General features: G+C 50.2%; 1 long non-coding RNA gene across 1 annotated transcript in view; it reads right to left on the reverse strand.

The window, feature by feature from the left end:
* The window catches only part of LOC140410522 (uncharacterized), a 46,197-nt gene that overhangs the window by 13,284 nt on the left and 11,832 nt on the right, over positions 1-21,081 (reverse strand). The window contains exon 2 of the long non-coding RNA XR_011940679.1: positions 391-499. This is a non-coding gene — a long non-coding RNA (uncharacterized lncRNA). The remainder of the gene's footprint in view (positions 1-390; positions 500-21,081) is intronic.

Consider the following 21,081-nt stretch of genomic DNA (forward strand, 5'->3'; position numbering starts at 1 on the left):
TCAGTAGTGTGGTCATTCTTATACAGCAGGAGGATTTCAAGGACTCCCGCCATTCATTATGATGAGGGGAGACCACCAGATGTCAACCCAGAAATCAGAGCTGGATTTGTGTACACCACACAAGGGCTTTCTGGAGAGGGGTTGAAACTCCTGCACCTTCTGAATTAAGAAGTGGAAATCCTGCTACAGCTGAATTTTAGAAAAAGGTATCCAAAATACTGGATATCCCAGGACCTTTTCCCTGGACATTAAAGAAGCCACCGTATTTGGAACATGATGTGGAGATGCCGGCGTTGGACTGGGGTGGGTGCAGCAAGAAGTCTCACAACACCAGGATAAAGTCACCTGATAAAGGAGCTGCGCTCCGAAAGCTAGTAATTCCAAACAAACCTGTTGAACTTTACATGGTAACTGGAACAGTTGGAGATTCACACGGGCTGCTGAGAATCCCCTGAGGAAAGACACCTTGAATATCTCAGAAGAACAGCCAACAAATGGTCTGAAAAGAAATTAAAAGGATAATATTCCTGAAAACAAAATAGAAAAATGATGTGCATTTAGAAGTCAGTTATACAATATGTCATTCAGAAAAGCTTCATTTCATGTGCTTTTGTTTTTTAATCCAGGGAACAGATTATGTGTGTGGCAGGAAGATTGGGTGAAATTAGTTTTTGTTCAGGATCTAAGTTGCTTTGATGAAATCTTCAGGATATGTGAGTAAACTTGCAAGTGATACAAAATTGAGCTGTTAAAGCTTCTACAAGTATATCTAAAAAATATTAGTGAAGACCAATGTGGGTCCCTCACAGTCGGAAACAGGAGAATTTATAAAAGAGAACAAGGAAATGGCAGAGCAATCAAACAACTACTTTAGTTCTGCCTTCACGATGAAGACACAAATAATGTTTCAGAAATGCGAAGGAACCAAGGATCTTGTGAGAAGAAGGAATTGAAGGAAATTAGAATTACTAAATAAAGTGCTGGAGAAATAAATGGGGCTGAAAGCCGATACATTTCCAAGACCTGATCATTTACATCCCATGGTACTAAAGAAGGTGGCCATAGAAATAGCAGGTGCTTTGGCTGTCACCGTCGAACATTCTGTGGATTCTGGAACAATCCTGGCAGATTGGAGAGTGGCAAATGTAACTCCCCTATTTAAAAAAAGAGGGAGGGAGAAAACAGGGAATTACAGACCAGTTAGCCTAATATCAGTCGTAGGGAAAAAGTTACAATCTATTGTAAAGGATACAGTAACAGGCCACTTAGAAAATATAAACAGGATCAGACAAAATCAATATGGATTTATGAAAGGGAAATCACGTTGGACAAACCTACTGAACTAGCAGAATAGATAAGGGTAAACCAGAAAATGTAGTGCATTTGGATTTTCAGAAAGTTTTTTATAAAGTCCCACAGAAGAGGAAAGTGTGCAAAATTAAAGCACGGGATTGGAGGTAATGTATTTGCATGGTTTGAGAATTGGTTAGCAGACAGGAAGTCTTTAGGATATGTGAGTAAACTTGCAAGTAATATAAAATTGACGTACAAAGGGATCTGGGTGTCCTGGTACACCAGGCACTGAAAGAAAATATGAAGGCACAGTTAGGAAGGTAAATGGTATGTATAATAATCTTTATTATCACAAGTAGGCTTACATTAACACTGCACTGAAGTTACTGTGAAAAGCCCCTCGGCGCCACATTCCGGCGCCTGTTCGGGTACACTGAGCGAGAATTCAGAATGTCAAATTCACCCAACAGCACATCTTTGGACTGTGGGAGGAAACCGGAGCACCCGGAGGAAACCCATGCAGACACGGGGAGAATGTGCAGACTCCGCATAGACCCAAGCCGGGAATCGTACCTGGGTCCATGGCGCTGTGAAGCAACGGTGCTAACCACTGTGCTACTGTGCCACCTGATGGCCTTCATTGCGCGAGGACTTGAGTTCAGGAGCAAGGAAGTCTTACTGCAGCTGTACAGTACCTTTGTGAGACCACACCTGGAGTGCAGTTTTGGTCTCTTTACCTAGGAAAGTATATACTTGCCATAGAGGGAGTGAAGCAAAGGTTTACCAGACTGATTCCTGGGGTGACAGGATTGTCGTATGATGAGAGATTGGGCCTATGTTCGCTGGAGTTTCGAAGAATGAGTAGGGGTCAGTTAGCACTGAGAGGGGGAGATATCTTTTCATTCAGAGGGTAGTTAACCTGTGGAATTCTCCGCAACAGAAAGCTGTGGATGCCAAGTCATTGAATATATTTAAGAAGGAAATAGATTTCTGGACTCTAAAGGTGTCAAGGGGTATGGGGATAGTATGGGTGTATGGTGTTTAGACAGAGGATTGGTCATGATCATATTGAATAGTGGAGCAGGCTTGAAGAACCAAATGGCCTACTCCTGCTCCTATTTCCTGGTGTGCTGGCAGGGTCAGCGTTTGTTGCCCATCCCTAACCACATTGCTGTGGTCCTGGAGTCACATGTAAGCCAGACCAGGTGAGGAGTGGCAAATTTCCTTCCCTCAAGGGCATTAGTGAACCAGATGGGCTTTAACAACAATTGACGATGGTTTCATGGGCACCACTACTAATATGAGCTGCATATTCCAGAGTCATTGAATTTAAATTCCACTAGCTGCCATGGTGGCATCCAAACCCATTGCCCCAAAGTTTGTTTCAAATTCTCCTGTCCACCGTGTGGGGCTAAGGAGGCCTGGCCTGTCTAAACTGTGCAGCCGATGGAGGGAAACACAGTGAAACAGGACTGAATTGTGTCAGGGAGGTTGGGTTAGGGTTAGGGTTAGGAGTTGGGAGGGGAGTTGGAAGTTGGGTTATAGGAGGAGCTCCTGAGGAGAATCAATGCATCCTCGTCGTGTGCCAGGCTTAGCCCGATCCAATTTAAGGTGGTCCACAGGGCTCACATGTCTGTGGCCCGTATGAGCAGGTTCTCTGAGGAGGTGGAGTACAGATGTGGGCGGTTTGGGAGGGTCTCTGCGAATCATGCACACATGATCTGGGCGTGTCCGAGGTTGAGGAGATTTTGGCAGGGAGGTCATTTCTGAGGTCCTGGAAGGGAGGGTGACTCCGAGTCCAGAGGTGGCAATATTTGGAGTGTCGGAAGATCGGGGAGCCCAGGGGGAGGGAGAGGTCGACACTTTGGCCTTTGTCTCCCTGGTGGCCCGGAGACGGACTCTCTTGGGATGGATGGACTCGGAGACTCCAAAGTCGGGGGTTTGGGTCAGCAACATGGCGGAGTTTCTCAGGTTGGAGAAAATCAAATTCGCCTTAAGGGGTTCATTACAGGGGTTCGCTTGGAGGTGGCAGCCGTTCATCGACTTCTTCAAGGGAAATTAATTCAACAGCGGGGGGCAGGATGAGGGGGAAAGGGGGGAGGCATGGAAGTGACGAATAAGGAGTGGAAAACCAATGAAGGGAGAACTGTGAAATGGAGTAGTTACATGGGCCATGATAGTTAGGGTCTATGCTTGGGGGAGGGGGGGGGGGAGACGGTTATGTTATTGAGGTGGGGGGGTTGTGTTTGTTGGATCTCTGTTTAAAAGTGTAAAATTATAAATGCCTTCATAAAATATTTTCTTTAAAACAAATAAAATTTCAAAACGAAGTGATTGTCGCCATGGGCAAGCCCTTTGAATAATAAAACTGAACAACTGAATAGCTCAAAACTTTCATAAAAGAACCAATCAGAAGACTGCAACTAGGAGAAGTGAGGTAAATCTGTCAATAAATAAATATACAGAAACTGAAACAATCAAACTATTTTTTCAAACGATTTGGCTGCCATCTTTTCTTCAGACAACCAATGCAGATTTGTTTAAAAAAAACTTAACATAGGTTTTGTGACATAATAAAAGCATAAAAACAATTTCACAATAGCCCGAATAAAATGAACAATAAAATTGTCTTGTGTATTCAAGTACCGTCATTAAGCTTTCTACCTGAAGGACTCAGACTCTCTCAAGGGATGATTTCAGTTGATATTCTTCTCGGAATTATCATTCAGTCAGCTGCAGGGAGTTACCAGCTACAATTCCCAACATTTTAAAAAACATTTTGTGAGATAACCTTTTATAATAAAACAACTATAGAGTCATAAAAGCGTTACAGCAAAGAAAAGGGGCCATTCAGTCCATCAATTAGAGCAGGCCTGTCCAACCTTACCACATGGGGGAGGGGCACATTTCAATTTAGATATGATTTGCCACTACATTAAACATGAATTTCAAAACAAAAGTGAGCTATGAAAAGAAACAACCCACTGAGCGAAACAACTATGCCACAGCATTAAATTGACCATTTGGGCCAAATTGGCAGGACCGCTCCGTCGGCAGGCGGCCTCGCAAAAGATTGTTCAGGTCTGGGATGGGGCCAGGGGGCATCGGAGCAGGTGAACAAGGTATTTGAGGAGTTTTATAAGAGGTTGTATAGGTCTGAGCCCCTGGAGGATGAGTCGGATATGAGGGACTTCTTGTGGAAGCTGGAGTGTTCTAAAATAGGAGAGGAGGAGAGGGCAGGGTTGGAAGAGCCAGTGGGGATTGAGGAGGTTCAGATGGCAATAGGGAAGATGTACCAGGATCGGATGGGTTCCCGGTGGAATTCTTTTTATTTAATAAACATTTTATTGAGGTATTTCTTTGGCATTGTAACGGCAACAATATAAAAAATGTACATAAAAATATTAACATAGTGCAAATACCCCCTCCCTCTCCCACAGGTCCCACCATTATTTAACCCCCTAATCTACGCTAGCCTAACGCCCCCCCCCCCCCCCCCCCCCCCCCCCGCCTTCTGCTGACGATTAATTCTCTGCGAAGAAGTCGATGAATGGTTGCCATGTCCGGGTGAATCCTAATTTTCTCCAGGCAAAGGAAGCCAGCCATGTCCGATAGCCAGGTCTCCGATTTCAGGGGCTTCGAGTCCCTCCATGCTAGTAATATCCGCTTCCGGACTACCAGGGAAGCAAAGGCCAGAACATCTGCCTCTTTCTTCTCCTGGATTCCCGGATCCTGCGACACCCCGAAAACCGCCACCTCTGGGCTCATTGCCACCCTAGTATTTAGTACCTTGGACATGACTTCGGCAAAGCCCTGTCAAAATCCCCTCAGCTTCGGACATGCCCAGAACATGTAGACATGGTTCGCTGGCCCCCCCGCACACTTCGCACACCTGTCCTCCACCCCAAAGAATCTGCTCATCCGGGCCACTGTCATGTGAGCCCAGTGCATGACCTTAAATTGGATCAAGCTGAGCCTGGCACATGTTACGGTCGCGTTGACTGTACTCAACGTGTCCACCCAGAGGCCCTCCTCTATCTCTCCCCCCAGCTCCTCCTCCCACTTTTGCTTCAGCTCCTCGGTCTGCAACTCCTCCGATCCCATAAGCTCCTTATAAATGTCCGAAATGCTCCCCTCTCCTATCCATCCTCTAGAAACCACCCTATCCTGAATCCCCCTTAGCGGCAGGAGTGGGAAGGTTGGTACCTGCCTCCGCAGAAAGTCCCGCACCTGCAGATATCGAAATTAATTTCCCCCCGCCAATGCAAACTTCTCCTCCAGCGCCCTCATACTCGGAAAGCTCCCCTCTATAAACAAGTCCCCATCCTCTCAATCCCCCCTCTCCGCCAAATTCGGAACCCCCCGTTCATCCTCCCTGGAGCAAACCACTGATTATCGCAGATTGGGGACCAGACCGATGCCCCCTCTGCTCCCACATGTCTCCTCCACTTCCCCCAGACTCTCAGGGCCGCCACCACCATTGGGCTGGTGGAGTACCGAGCTGGTGGGAACGGCAGAGGCGCTGTTACCAATGCCCCCAGACTTGTGCCCTTACAAGAAGCCGCTTCCATACGCACCCACGCCGGCTCCCCCCCCCCACCAGCCACCTCCTAACCATGGCTATATTAGCCACCCAGTAATAATTGCTGAAATTCGGCAGTGCCAGCCCTCCATCCCCCTGACTCCGCTCGAGCATTGCCCTCTTCACTCGCGGGGACTTGCCCCCCCCCCCCCCCCCCCCCCCCCCACACACACACACAAAGCCCGCAATATCTTTATTGACCTGCTTAAAAAAGGACCGCGGGATGAAGATGGGGAGACATTGGAAAACGAATAGGAGTCTCGGGAGGACCGTCTTTTTTACCGTTTGAAATCTGCCCGCCAGAGACAACGGGAGCGCATCCCATCTCCGGAAATCCTCCTTCATCTGATCCACCAACCGGGCCAAGTTCAATTTATGTAGCCGGTCCCAATCCCGCGCCACTTAGATACCTAGGTATCTCAAACTGCCCCCTACCACCCTGAACGGCAGTTCCCCCAGTCGTCTCTCCTGACCTCTCGCCTGGACCACAAACATCTCGCTCTTCCCCATATTGAGCTTTAACCCCGAAAACCGGCCGAACTCCCCTAAAATTCCCATGATTTCTTCCATCCTCGCAATTGGATCTGAAACATACAAAAGCGGGTCGGCTGCATAGAGCGAGACTCTGTGCTTCCCCCCCCCCCCCCCCCCCCCCGGACCAGCCCCTTCCAGCCCCTCTAGGCCCTCAGAGCAATTGTCAGAGGCTCTATAGCCAGCACAAACAGCAGTGGGGAGAGGGGGCATCCCTGTCTAGTCCCCCGGTGCAGTCTAAAATAGTCCGAAGTCGTCCTGTTCGTCCGTACACTTGCCACAGGAGCCTGGTACAGCAACCTGACCCAGTCAATACAGCCCTCCCAAATCCGAACAGCCCCAGAACCTCCCATAAATAATCCCACTCAACCCGGTCAAAAGCTTTCTCCGCATCCATTGCGACCACTACCTCCACCTCCCTACTTTCCTGGGGCATCAGGATCACGTTTAACAGCCTTCTTACATTGGCCACCAGCTGCCTGCCCTTAACGAACCCCGCCTGATCGTACACAAGAATGTCCTCAATGCTGGAGGACAAAATTTTGGCCAATAGTTTGGCGTCTACGTTCAACAGGGAAATCGGCCTGTAAGACCCACATAGCTCCGGGTCCTTGTCCCATTTCAGGATAAGCGAAATCGTGGCCTGTGACATCTAACCCCTCTTTCCTTAGCCTTGTTAAACACCTTCAACAGCACCGATCCCAATATCCCAGAGAACTTTTTAAAGAACTCAACTGGGTACCAATCCGGTCCCCGGGCCTTACCCGACTGCATGGCCTTCAAGCCCTCCACTATCTCTTCTGTTGCTAACTTTTGGTTGGTTCAATTGGCTCTGTTTTATAACCTTTGCTCTAGAGTCGCCAGGTATCTTTATGATACCGCCACGAGGTTCAAGTTCAAGTAATGATCAATAACTCAACACACCAATTAGTAAGATTCAAATCAAAACACATTTATTATACACAGTAAATCATTACTCATGCATAAACTCTACTTTCTAGGCTATTCCTATCACTAAAAGACCAAAACTTAGCTTCGGAGTGGCCCACCAGATCAGGGGAACAAATGGCCTTTCGTTCAGGTCCTGAGTCTGCAGGATTCAAAAGCTGGTATGGACTGGTAGCTAGGAGCGCCTATCTCGTAGCGAGCATTGACTTGAGACTTACTTGCTTGGCGGCAGTTGAGACAGGTCACTGTCAAGGGTTGATTCAAGTTGCTGAGTGACCCTGCCAAAGAAGGATGATTTGAACTTGGGGGCTTTACTTTATAGTCCCCAGGGGCTTCCCGCCCTTCGGGGCGGACCCCGTACCTGGTTCCAAGTGATTAGACTACTTTCTGATCACTTGGATCGATTTCTCCAATGCTGGAGCAGTTCCCTGATCGTTGGGCGGTCCCTAAGTGTCCATTGGCCTTCCTTTGTCTTGGCTCCTGCTGGCGCCGAGAAGTCTGGCTTGGCTTTATTCACCTTAACTGTTGCCATTGTGCCTGGGAATCGCACATTACTATGTAGATGGCTGCTACATTACTATGCAGATGGCTGCTGGTTTCAGTGCTGTCTGGTTGTTTTGCAGGTTCCAATATACATGATTTCTGTATTTGCTAATCTTTGCCTGTGTTGGCTGAATTTCCCATCAGCCTTTGATGTTCTTCATTTTAAGTCGGGAAGTGGCCAACCCAGGTGGCTACACTTCCAACCCGATCGGGGCCCCCAGCCCTTCTACCAGCTTCCCGTCCCCCTTCGGGAAAGTCAGCCCCTCCAGGAAGTGCCTCATCCCCTCTGCCCCGCAGGGGGTTCCGACCTGTACAACCTGCTGTAAAAGTCCCAGAAGCCCTTACTCACCCCTGCCGAGTCCCCAACTAAGTTCCCATCCCCGTCAATAACTTTCCCTATTTCTCTAGCTGTCTCCCTCTTTCTGAACTGCTGTGCAAGCATCCTACTGGCCTTCTCACCGTGCTCGTATATCGCCCCCCCCCATCGCCTTTCTGAGCTGTTCCACTGCCCTCCCTGTGGTTAACAAGCCAAATTCCGCCTGTAGCCGCCGTCGTTCCTTTAAAAGCCCGGCTTCTGGAGCCTCCGCGTACCTCCTGTCGACTTGTCGAATCTCTTTTACCAGTCGGTCCGTCTCTGCCCTATTCGTCCTGTCCCCGTGAGCCGGGATCGAAATCAGCTCTCCTCTCACCACTGCCTTCAGCGCTTCCCAGACCACCGCTGCTGAGACCTCCCCCGTATCATTTACCCGCATTGCATTGAGCATGCAATTCCTCAGCCTCTTGCACACCGCTTCATCCGCCAATAGCCCTACATCCAACCTCCATGGCGGGCGCTGCTTGCTATCCGTACTAACCTGCAGGTCAACTCAGTGTGGAGCATGGTCCGAGATCGTAATTGCCGAATACCCTGTGTCCACCACCCCTGCCAGTAAGGCCCTACCCAGACAAATAAGTTGATCCGAGAGTACACCGTATGTACGTGGGAGTAAAAAGAAAACTCCTTCACCCTCGGCTGCCTAAATCTCCATGGATCCACCTCCCCCATCTGCTCCATGAACCCTTTCAGCTCCTTTGCTACTGCTGGTACCCTGCCCGATCTCGAGCATGACCGATCGAGGCCGGTATCAATAACTGTATTAAAGCCCCCTCCCATGATCAGCTTGTGCGAGTCCAGGTCCGTTATCTTCCCCAGCATCCTCTTCATAAATTCCACTCATCCCAATTTGGCGCATATACATTAACCAGCACTACCTTCATCTCCTGCAACTTACCACTAACCATGATATATTGACCTCCCATATCCGAAACTATTCTGCCCACCTCAAATGTCACCCGCTTATTAATCAAGATCTCAACCCCTCTAGACTTTGTATCCAGCCCCGAGTGGAAAACCTGACTGATCCAGCCTTTCCTCAATCTAACCTGGTCCACCACTCTAACGTGCGTCTCCTACAGCATTACCATGTCCGCCTTCAGTCCCCTCAGGTGCGCAAACACACGTGCCCTCTTTACCGGCCTAGTTGGGGGACAAAATGCCGCCCCCCCCCCCGTCGATCAGCCATCCCCTTTCTTGAGCCCACCTCCAGCCCCTGCGCCGCACCTCCTCCAGCCCGCTCCTCGGCTGCCCCCACTCCCGACCCCCTCACTGTCCCTCCACCGAAGTCCCTCCCTCGTCAGCAGAACCACCCCCCCCTTCCCCCCTAGCAACACTACTCTAAAACTTAACACATCTAGTAAATTAAACATATGCACACCCCCACGGTGCTTTTGTGAGCTAGTTTACCCAGCGAGCTTGGTGGCCCCCGGCGCCAAGAAGTCTCCTACCTATTGTTCCCTCGATCCCCTCCCCCCCCGCTCATACAAACAAATTCCCTCATCTAACAATCCCCAAACACCCAACAGCAAGAAAACACAGAAACAAAATCACCACCCACCGAAACTCAAACAGGCACGTCTCCACCCCACAAAAGTACACATCAATGAAAAAGACATTGCCAACATCCACCGAAAAAAGAACCCGAAGACGGAAAATAAACATTTCCCCCCCCTCCTTAAACAGAACTCAAAAACAGAAACGAAACAAAAAGCGGAGACAAAAGCAATTTAAAACTGAAAAAAGGGCCCAATATAGGTCAACAAGTTGCCTCAAAGTTCGAGAGTTCTCAGACCCCCACCAGTCCTTTTCTTTTAGCAAAGTCCAGCGCATCTTCGGGCCATTCAAAATAATGATGCTGGTCCTCATATGTGACCAAAGACGAGCCGGATACAGCAGTCCGAACTTCACCTGCTTCTTGAAGAAGATTGACTTAACTTGGTTAAAGCCTGCCCTCTTCCTTGCCACCTCCACACTCAGGTCCTGGTACGCCCGCAGGATACTGTTGCCCCATTTACAGCTCCGCGTTCGTTTGGCCCACTGAAGAATACATTCCTTGTCCAGGAACGTATGGAATCTCACCACCATTGCCCTTGGGGGCTCGCGGCTTCCTCGCAAGAGCTCTATATGCCCTGTCCACCTCCAACGGTTGGGGGAATGCCCCTCCCCCAGCAGCTTTTCGAACATACCCGGTACATAGTCCCCAGCGTCTGCTCCCTCATCCCCTCCGGGAGCCCGACAATTCTTAAGTTCTGCCGGCTGGACCGATTCTCAAGGCCCTCCACCTTCTGCAGAAGCCTTTTCTGCTGGTCCCGCAGCATCCCCACCTCCAGCTCCACCGCTGTTTGATGCTCCTCCTGCTCAGCCAGCGCCTTCTCAACCTTCTGGATCGCCCGATCCTGGGCGTCCAATCTGTGCTCCAGCTGATCGATCAATTCTTTAATTGGGTCCAAACATTCCCACTTCTGCTTGGCAAAACCGTCCTGGATGACCTGCATCACCTGCTCCTTTGGTTTCTGCGCCGCCACCCCAGGCATCCGGTCCTCGGCCATGCTGTCTCCTGCTGCAGTTTCAGCACAGCTCTTGGCTAACTTTTTATTTGTGCCGTTTCATGCACTTCTGGTTCTTTTCTCCATACACCGATACGTGGAGACGGTGCCCAATTGCCTCAGCCTTTGAATTCACCGTCTAAAACCAGAAAAAGGTCCGGGGTAAGGTCCAAAAGTCCGACCAGAGCAGGAGCCACCAAATGTGCGACTTACTCCTTCATAGCCGCCACCGGAAGTCGCCCTTCATAGCCGCCACCGGAAGTCCTCCCGGTGGAATTCTATAAGAAGGTCTGTCTCTGAGAGTTTGTCACCCTATACTGCCTTTCTGCGGATTGCCATGGTGCCTCGATAGTGGCATGAATATTGCCCATGCATATTGTGCAGTAACGGCCATTAGCATCTCATTAACGGGGCCACCCGGTAGTCTCCAGCCTCCCGTGATGTTCTGCCTCCGCCAGGCGGTAGTGATGACGGCGAGGATCACATGTAGTATTTAAAAACAGGGACCGGGCGCTGTGGCCTATGAGGGAGTGAGAGGAGGTAAGTAAAGTTCCCAAAGGTGCCACTAGCTGGGGAGGGCGTCTGCCAGGGCCGGGGGGAGTAGCGGGGGGTGACCGGGAGAAGGGCCTTGAGGTCAGGGTGTTCCCCCGGGACACGGGTGGCTGGACATGGACTGCCATTGCCGCGGCCTGCAAGGCAACCATCTGGCTGCGTACTCCACTGACTGTCCATCGTGTCTGTGAATGCGCAGAGAGCTACCCGCTGTATGGGTGCCCCCACGCCTGATCCCCCCAGGAACCCCTAGATCCCAGCCGCTGCTTCACTGGGACATGCGTGGCCCAGCGCAGCCAGTGGCCACCAGCTGTTGGCACCCCTCAGTGCCCCACTGCAGGGGATGTAGGGGGGCGGGGATTGCGAATCATTACTTAATGATCTGTTGACCTGCTCGCGGAAAAATACTTTTCACTGTACCTTGGTACACGTGACAATAAACAAAATCCAAATCCAAATCCCGGATAACGGTCAAATGCGCTGCGGCCCTTCCCCACTCCCTTGCACACTGTCTGCCCCAGGGTGGGTGCTCAACTGTAGACCCCACAGGAGGGTGCAGGACAGGGTCTGCAGAGTGTGACTGGCAGGGATAGGTGGCAGGGCAGGAGGTCCCCCAGGGACAGGCACTGATGGAGCCAGGGGTGCAGTGCAGAGGGAGGGGTGTCATGAGGAACGGCCAGGGAGTGGGGCCAGGATTGGGAGGGGACTGCAGAACATGCGGGGACATAGGCTGCAGTATAACCCATTGGACCTGGATGGGCATGAGGACACACACCATGCGAGCATTCTATACTTTACCCTCCTACAGATAATGGATTTTGGTGTACGGCAGCGTGGTTGGCATCTGACTGGCCGCCGCAGCTCTGGCAGACGCACCGAGGCTGCATGAGCAAGAGCTGCTCGGAGAGGACCCTGCAGACCAGGAGCCTACCCCAGAGGAGCAGGGGCCAGCAGATGATGATGGAGAGCCGGCCGCCCAGCAGGCCAAGGAGGAGGCGGGTAAAAGGTGTCACATCAGGCCTCGTGTATACCAGCAGTGCTTAATGTACCTGGACCTGTCAGACCGAGTGTGCCGCCGCCGACTGTGGCTGAGAAGAGAAACCATGTGACATCTGTGCCAGATCATGGCGCATCTGGAGCGACGGGGATATGGGGGAGAACACCCTCTCCCAGTGGCATTTAAGATGACGGCTGCTCTGAGCTTTTTCAGACACCAAGTGGGGACTTGTCCGTGAACTCCCAGACATCCGTGCATCCACGCCAACCAAACCCGTGTCAACTTAACTAGTGTCTAACATGCTAGCCTTACATGCCCTTACTCTCCATCGAGGTGGTTCCACAGGTGGCACATCAAGAGTGGAGGCAGACAGCTGCGACTCCCACCCTGTGACCTGGGTCCCCTTTGGCGGCCGTCCTCTAAAGCGACCGACCTGGATGGGCCCAGGTGTCACAGGTGGTGTGACAACTAAAATATATCCCTGTGAGGAAGAGAGATGGTGAGAGATAGCTAAACAAGGAGGTCAGGGACAATATAAAGACAAGGAAGATGGGAAACTTTCAAACATAAACAAAGGGTTACTAAAAAAGTAATAAAAAGAGCTAAGGTAAATTACGAAAGAAAACTACTGCAAAATATCAAAAAGGATAGCAAAAGCTTCGCGAAATATTAACACATAAAAGGGAAGAGAGTCACAAAGGTGAATGTTGGTCCTTCGGAAAATGAAACCGGGGAGTTAATGGTGGGAACACAGAAATGGCAAACATGCTAAATCAATACTTTGCCTCAGTTTTCACAGTGGAGGACACTAGTACCATCATAGAATTTACAGTGCTGAAGGAGGCCATTTGGCCCATCGAGTCTGCACCGGCTCTTGGAAAGAGCACCCTACCCAAGGTCAACACCTCCACCCTATCCCCATAACCCAGTGACCCCACCCAACATTAAGGGCAATTGTGGTTACTAAGGGCCATTTATCATGGCCAATCCACCTAACCCGCACATCTTTGGACTGTGGGAGGAAACCGGAGCACCCGGAGGAAACCCACGCACACACGGGGAGGATGTGCAGACTCCGCACAGACAGTGACCCAAGCTGGAATCGAACCTGGGACCCTGGAGCTGTGAAACAATTGTGCTATCCACTATGCTACCGTGCTGCCCCTACCATTCCTATAGGAAATAGAGAGGGAGGAACGTAGAACAATCAACATCAATAGGGAAACGGTACTCAATAAACTATTGGGATTGAGGGGAGACAAGTCCCCAGGGCCTGATGGCCTTCATCCCAGGGTATTGAAGGTTGTGGTAGCGGAGATAATGGGTCCATTGGTTGTAATATCCCAAAATTCCCTGGACACGGGAAAGATTCCAGTGGACTGGAAAAATGCTAACATAACACTCTTATTCAAAAAGGGAGGAAGGCAGAATGTGGGAAATTACAGACCAGTTAATTTATCTTCTGTTATTGGGAAATTGTTAAAATTAATTATCAAGGACATAATATCAGGAAATTTGGAAAGTCAAAATGCAATCCATCAGAGTCAGTATGGCTTTATGAAGGGCAAATCATGTTTGACTAATTTGCTAGAGTTCTTCGAAGATGTAACAAGCAAAGTGGATAATGGGGATCCTGTAGATGTAGTATATCTGGACTTCTGGAACGTGTTTGATAAGGTGCCGCACAGAAGGTGAATTCACAAGGTGAGATCACATGGGATTAGGGGTAATTTATTCGCTTGGATAGAAGATTGGCTGACGGACAGAAGACAGAGTCGGGATAAATGGGTCTTTTTCTGGATAGCAAGATGTAACTAGTGGGGTGCCACAGGGTTCGTCCTTTGTCCCCCAACTATTTACAGTCTGTATTAAGAACTTGGATACACGGTCAGAATGTTCTATAGCCAAATTTGCAGATAACACAAAAATAGGGGGGTGTTATAACCCTACAAGGAGGCCCAGGGATCTGCAACATCAGAGTCCCTGTGGCCTCATCTGAATACGATCTACCTAGAGGAGGGGGCGGACATAACCCTCCTTTTCCAAGGATTGCTGGGATATAAATACCTTGCCCACATGTTGGCTGGGTACGGGAGACCCTTTGGGGAGTAGGATGAGTGCACAGTACCTGAATAAAACCAAACTTTTCCACAGACATTGCTTCTGAGTGGTCGCTTGCCTGAGACTTTACACTGGTACCAAGGGTAAAGTGGAGCTGCAGGAGATGCCACTTCCTCCGGATCGGGCCCACTTCGATTAGGCCTCCACTCAGGCGGCAGAAAAGGCACTAATCAGTAAGCTTGAGGCGTTCGACGTCGAGATTGGGGTATGGACCCAGTACATAGAATGAATAAACTAATTTTTTTGTCTGAACAACATTGTTGGAGACGACAGACCAACGGTGACCCTCCCCATGGTTTGCGGTGCGGAGACTTACAGCATTATCAAAAGTTTAACTTTTCCCGACAACCGCCAGCTCGCAGACCTCATTATACTGGTCGACAACCATTTCGACCCAAAACCACTGCTAATGGTTCGCCGTTTTTGTTTACACACAGCTTCTCAATGCCAGGACGGACCTATAATGGAATTCCTGGACCGGTTGTGCAAACTCACGGAGTTCTGTGAATTCAGGTCAGCGTTATCAAAGGCGCTCCGAGACCGGTTGGTTTGTGAATCAGAGACAGGGCGACCCAAGAGCGTTTGTTGAATGAAACTGATCTGGACCTGAAAAAACGCAACCGAAATAACGCTGTGCCGAGAGGGTGCTGAACGTTGTGTCCAGAAGCTCTGAAGGATGGCCGTCATGAACCTCGGACGCCCAGGACATTTCAGGCTCCAGCAGTTGGGGGCGCACTCCAGGGGGCCAGGACCTACGGGACCAATTGTCTGTCAACGTACCCCATACACCGGAGATTCCTGATGAGCAGAATGAACCCGCCGGCGCCAGAGGGAGGCGACAGGACAGACTCCGGCAGGAAACCTCACCCACCCACCACCGCCGCACCGATGACCGCACCAGAACACGGACACATTTCATCAATGACGGGCCGGAGGAGACCCACTGTCTTTACTGTATTTCGGCACCACTGGTGGCGCCTATCCAAGTAACGGACCGGATCAACGGTTTCCCGATTAGGATAGAACTTGATACTGCAGGCATGGTCTCTGTGATCGGCTGCCGCACATACGGCAAAATTCGCTCCGGGATACACGCCTTAGCGTTGAAAGATACCGAAACCCGGCTGGCGACATATTGAACCGTTGGAGATCGCGGGGACCTCGGATGTTCCTGTGGAATACGGGTCGCAGATGGCGAATCTACCACTGGTGGTGGTGAAAAGTTCTGGCCCAAATTTGCTGGGGAACGACAGGTTAAAACGCCTCCGTTTGGGCTGGCCGCGAGTAGGCCAAATATACCACGATGGACCAGACGCAGCATTGCCATGTTTCCCCGGGGTGTTCCAGGACGGCCTCAATACCATCCGGCGGGCCTCCGCCAGGATATCAGTGGACCCGGAGGCCCAGCCACACTATTTCCAGGCCCGACTCATTCCTTACGTTTTGAAGCTGAAGGTTTCAGAATCGGGGCTGTCTTGGCACACAGGATGGATGATGGCACCGAGCGGACCATTGTGTTCACTTCACACACCTTGGTGGCGGCAGAGCGACATTAGCCCAAATAGAAAAGATAGGGTTGGCACTGGTGTTCAGCGTTAGACGATTCCATCAATATGTCTATGGCCATGCGTTCACAGTTTATACTGACCATAAACCGCTTTTGGGGTTATTCAAAGAGGACAAGACAATTCCCCCGATGGCATCCGCCCACATTCAGCGTTGGGCTCGCCTGCTGGCAGCGTACGGGTATATTTTGGAAAATCGCGCAGGGACAAAGATTCCCCACATGAACGCTTTCAGCTGCCTCCTGCTGCCCACCAGCACGCCAATGCCAGCAGCATTGGATGAGGTCATCATGACCTTGCATTTTATGGACTCATTACCATAGTACGCAGCCCCGTAAAGACTTTTAGACTGACGGACCCACTGCTGGCCAGGGTATGCCACATCGTGCTGTACCGGGCCCAGCACTGTGCCGTCCCGGAGGACCTGAGGACGTCTACCACAAAACTGGCGGAATTCAGCGTGATGGACGGCATCCTCCTGTGGGCTCCCGGGTGATCATCCCCAAAGGCAGCCAGAGGGCAGGACCTCCTCAGTGGACACCCAGCTGTCTTCAAACTGAAAATGTTGGCCAGGAGCTACGTGTGGTGGCCCGGCATCGACACGGAGATCAAGAAGTTAACGAAATAGTGTACCCGGTGCCAGGAGCATCAGAAGCTCCCCCTGGAAAATTCATCGCTGGCAAATCCATTTACGTCCAGAATTTTACTGACGGGGAATTATGGATTCCAGGAAAGGTCATGAAACGCACCGGGCCGGACTCGTATATGGTGCAGGTGCAAGAGAAGGACTCGAATAGGCATGTGGACCATCTCCAGAGCCGGGTGGAACAGGTACCCGAGGATCAACCACAGATCCAGAGCCCGGTAGTGTCCCTCCCTCCAGAGCAGTTGCCGGTAATACCCAGTGAGGTGGCTGGACCTGGTGACTTGGAAATGCGAGAGATCGACTAGTCTGACCAGGAGTCGAACATGGAGTTTTTGCCAACGGACATCAATGTAGGTCCAGAGGTGACCGCCGAGGGAAAGGCAGCGGAATCTGCCAGATGTTCGACCTGGTCCGTAACACCACTCCAGGCCCAGAGCGGCGGATGCTGGATAATCAGCTTTTGGCGTCGAGGGAAAGGATTTCCCCCCTTCAATCGACCTGGACGATGTCCAGCACCGGTTAACATCGGCGGGTGGCAGCCTCTGTCCCACCCCAGGGAACAGGGTGTCCACCCCTCCTCCATGGCATCCAGCAAAGTCTCCAGCTCCGTATCTGCGAATCTCGGGACCGCTCTCCGAGGTGGCATCTTCTTGGTTAGAATGAGAGTGTGTGGGTACAGCAGTGCCTATACGCAGCTCCAGCTTGTCAGGCTCTCCAGTGACAATGCCAACCACAGTGAATCCGGTGCCATGGTCAGTTGGAATTGCACTAGTTCCACACGGCACACGGGCTGGACCATTTGCATTTCCTGATTGCTCCGACAGTCGCACACCCATCATCATCGTAGAAGTCTCGCGATTCATTCCCGGTGTCAGCACCTAGGGTGGGATTCTCCATTCCGCCAGCAGCGCACTCATGCCCGCGGGTTTCTCCATTGGCAGGTGCTGGGAACGGAGAATCCCGCCGCTGGTGAGGGCGTGCCGCCAAGAAACGGACGGCTTTCGGACCGGAGAATCCTTAGTCTCCGAATAGAAAATTCCGCCCATAGTCCGAGAGGATGGAGGCATCCGCCCCCAACATTTGTGGAATGTTGTCAGACGCCCTGGCAATGTTTCCCATTGAAGTGGTCTCTGCTGTGGAACTTGAATCTCTGCGCACTAAAGAGTCGCTGCAGCCTGTAAAGGCTGCCTACCAAACTACAAACTACAGCCACCATGACTACCGCTTTGCATAAGATAACGAACAGATTAGCCATGGCTTCTATCACATCACCCAGGCACCATTACTTCTGGTGTCCTTCAAAAATCTGTCCTTGGGAGCAATGTATGGGCTGCAGCAGGGGGAAATGTTTAGATAGATGCAGGTTACAGATTTTGCCAGGAAGGAGATACGGAGCATCCCGGTGTAGCCGGCCTCCACATTGCTGGAGGAGGTGCTGACGACAGGAGGACTGGAGAACAGGGTAGTGTCGGCGGTTTACGGTGCTATTTTGGAAGAAGAGAAGGGACCAATGGAAAGGATAAAGGCAAAGTGGGAGTTGGGAGAGGGTATGGAGGAGGGGTACTGGTGTGAGGTGCTTCGGAGAGTGAACGCCTCCATCTCATGTACGAGGTTGGGGCTGATACAGCTGAAGGCGGTATATAGAGCACACCTCACAAGGGCGAGGATGAGCCGGCTCTTTGAGGGGGTAGAAGATGTGTGTGAACATTGCGGGGGGTGGGGGGCGTAAATCACGTTCACATGTTTTGGTCATGTCAAAAGCTGGAGGATTACTGGAAGGAGGTTTTTAGGGTAATCTCTAAAGTGGTGCATGTGAAACTGGACCCGGGCCCTCGGGGGTGTCGGACCAGCCAGGGTTTGAAATGGGTGCGGAGGCAGATGTTGTAGCCTTCGCCTCGTTGATCGCCCGAAGGCGGATCCTGTTGGGATGGAGAACAACTTCTCCACCTGTGACCTGGTGTGGCGGGGGGACCTGTTGGAATTCTTGACTCTCGAGACGGTTAAGTTTGAACTGAGGGGAAGAATGGAGGGGTTCTACAATTCATGGACGTTATTCATTATGCACTTTCAAGAATTGGATAACATCGAACATGAGTGGGGTGGGGTGGGGTGGGTGGGAGGGTTGGGGGGGGAGGGGGACTGTATGTGTTAATGGTGACTATGGGTGATTCCTGATTCATTTTTGTTATCTGTTTATGCTAACATGCGGGCAGTTGTTTGGAGGTTTGGTGGGAGGATGGGATTGTTGTTATTGATATGGGGATTGACATTATATTCATTACTGTTTATTGTTTAATGTTGGTGGGTGCAAATTTGGGAGAAAATGCGAAAAAGGAGGAGAATAAAAATATTTTTAAAAAAGAATCTGCCCTTGGATCCAACAGTTGGAATATCAAATCCACATCAAACATCAACACCGGGCATGATTATGAGCAGTGATGTGAAGCACAAAAAAACATTTTTGTTGATACGCACTGCCTCCAATGCCATTACATCTTTCCTCAAATAAGGGGACCAAAACTGTGCACAATACTCCAGGTGCAGTCTTACCAATGCCTTGTATAGTTGCAACAACACTTCCTTACCTTTATATTCACAGTAACTTCATTGCAGTGTTAATGTAAGCCTATTTGTGACACTAATAAACATTATTACTGCACTGTAACAGGTTATGGGGAGAAAGCAGGAGAATGTGGATGAGAAAATATCAGCCATGATTGAATGGCGGAGCAGACTCGATGGGCCGGGTGGCCAAATTCTGTTCCTATGTCTTATGGTCTTATGCACTGTACGTTCTATGTACATTCTATGTGAGCGATGTGAATACAGCAGGAAGAGGGGCATTGAGGGTTTGCGCTCAGGAGACCAAACATGAATTCAGTTGAGGCTACTATCCTAGCTTTGTGTAAGTGAGGATTGTGTGCAGATTACCTGTGATTATTTTGTAACATAGAACATGGATGGATTTGTGCATAGAACAGTACAGCACAGTACAGGCCCTTCGGCCCACGATGTTGTGCCGACCATTTATTCTAATCCAAGATCAACCTAACCTACACCCTTTCACTTTACTGCTGTACATGTGCTTGTCCAAGAGCCGCTTAAATGTCCCTAATGACTCTGACTCCACCACCTCTGCTGGCAGTGCATTCCATGCACCCACCACTCCCTGTGTAAAGAACCTACCTCTGACATCTCCCCTATACCTTCCTCCAATCACCTCAAAAATTATGTCTCCCCGTGACAGCCATTTCCACCCTGGTGAAAAGTCTCTGGCTATCCACTCTATCCATGCTTCTCATCACCTTGTACACCTCTATCAAGTCACCTCTCTTCCTTCTTCACTCCAGTGACAAAAGCCCTAGCTCCCTCAACCTTTCTTTATAAACAAAAACACCAGGGGATGGATTAGCACAGTGGGCTAAACAGCTGGCTTGTAATGCAGAACAAGGCCAGCAGCGCAGGTTCAATTGCCTTACCGGTCTTACCGAACAGGTGCCAGAATGTGGCGACTGTGGGCTTTTCACAGTAACTTTATTGAAGCCTGCTTGTGACAATAAGTGATGATTATTATTATTAAGGCATGCCCTCCAGTCCAGGCAGCATCCTGGTAAATCTCCACTGCAGCCTCTCCAAAGCATCCATATCCTTCCTATAATGAGGTGACCAGAACTTGACACAATATTCCAAGTGTGGTCTAAACAGGGTTTTATAAAGCTGCAGCAAAACCTTGCGGCTCTTAAACTCAATCCCCCTGTTAATGAAAGCCAACACACCATACGCCTTCTTAACAACCCTATCAACCTGGGTGGCAACTTTGAGGGATCTATGTACGTGGACCCCAAGATCCCTCTGTTCCTCCACACTTCCAAGAATCCTGCCTTTAACCCTGTATTCAGCATTCAAATTTGACCTTTCAAAATGAATCACTTCACATTTATCTAGGTTGAACTCCATCTGCTACTTCTCAGCCCAGATCTGCATCCTGTCAATGTCCTGTTGTAACCTGCAACAACCCTCAACACCATCTACAACTCCCCCAACCTTCGTGTCATTGGTAAACTGACTAACCCACCCTTCCACTTCCTCATCCAAGTCATTTATAAAAACCACAAAGAGTGGAGGTCCCAGAACAGATCCCTGCAGGACACCACTGGTCACCAACCTCCAGGCGGAATATTTTCCATCCAGTATCGCTCGCTGTCTTCTTTTGGCCAGCCAATTCTGTATCCAGACAGTCAAATTTCCCTGTATCCCATGCCCCCTAACTTTCTGAATGACCCGACCAAGGGGAACCTTATCAAATGCCTTACTGAAATCCATATACACATCCACTGCCCAACCTTCATTAATGTGTCTCGTCACATCCTCAAAGAATTCA

Source organism: Scyliorhinus torazame, chromosome 4, assembly GCF_047496885.1.
Source record: "Scyliorhinus torazame isolate Kashiwa2021f chromosome 4, sScyTor2.1, whole genome shotgun sequence".
Taxonomy (NCBI): domain Eukaryota; kingdom Metazoa; phylum Chordata; class Chondrichthyes; order Carcharhiniformes; family Scyliorhinidae; genus Scyliorhinus; species Scyliorhinus torazame.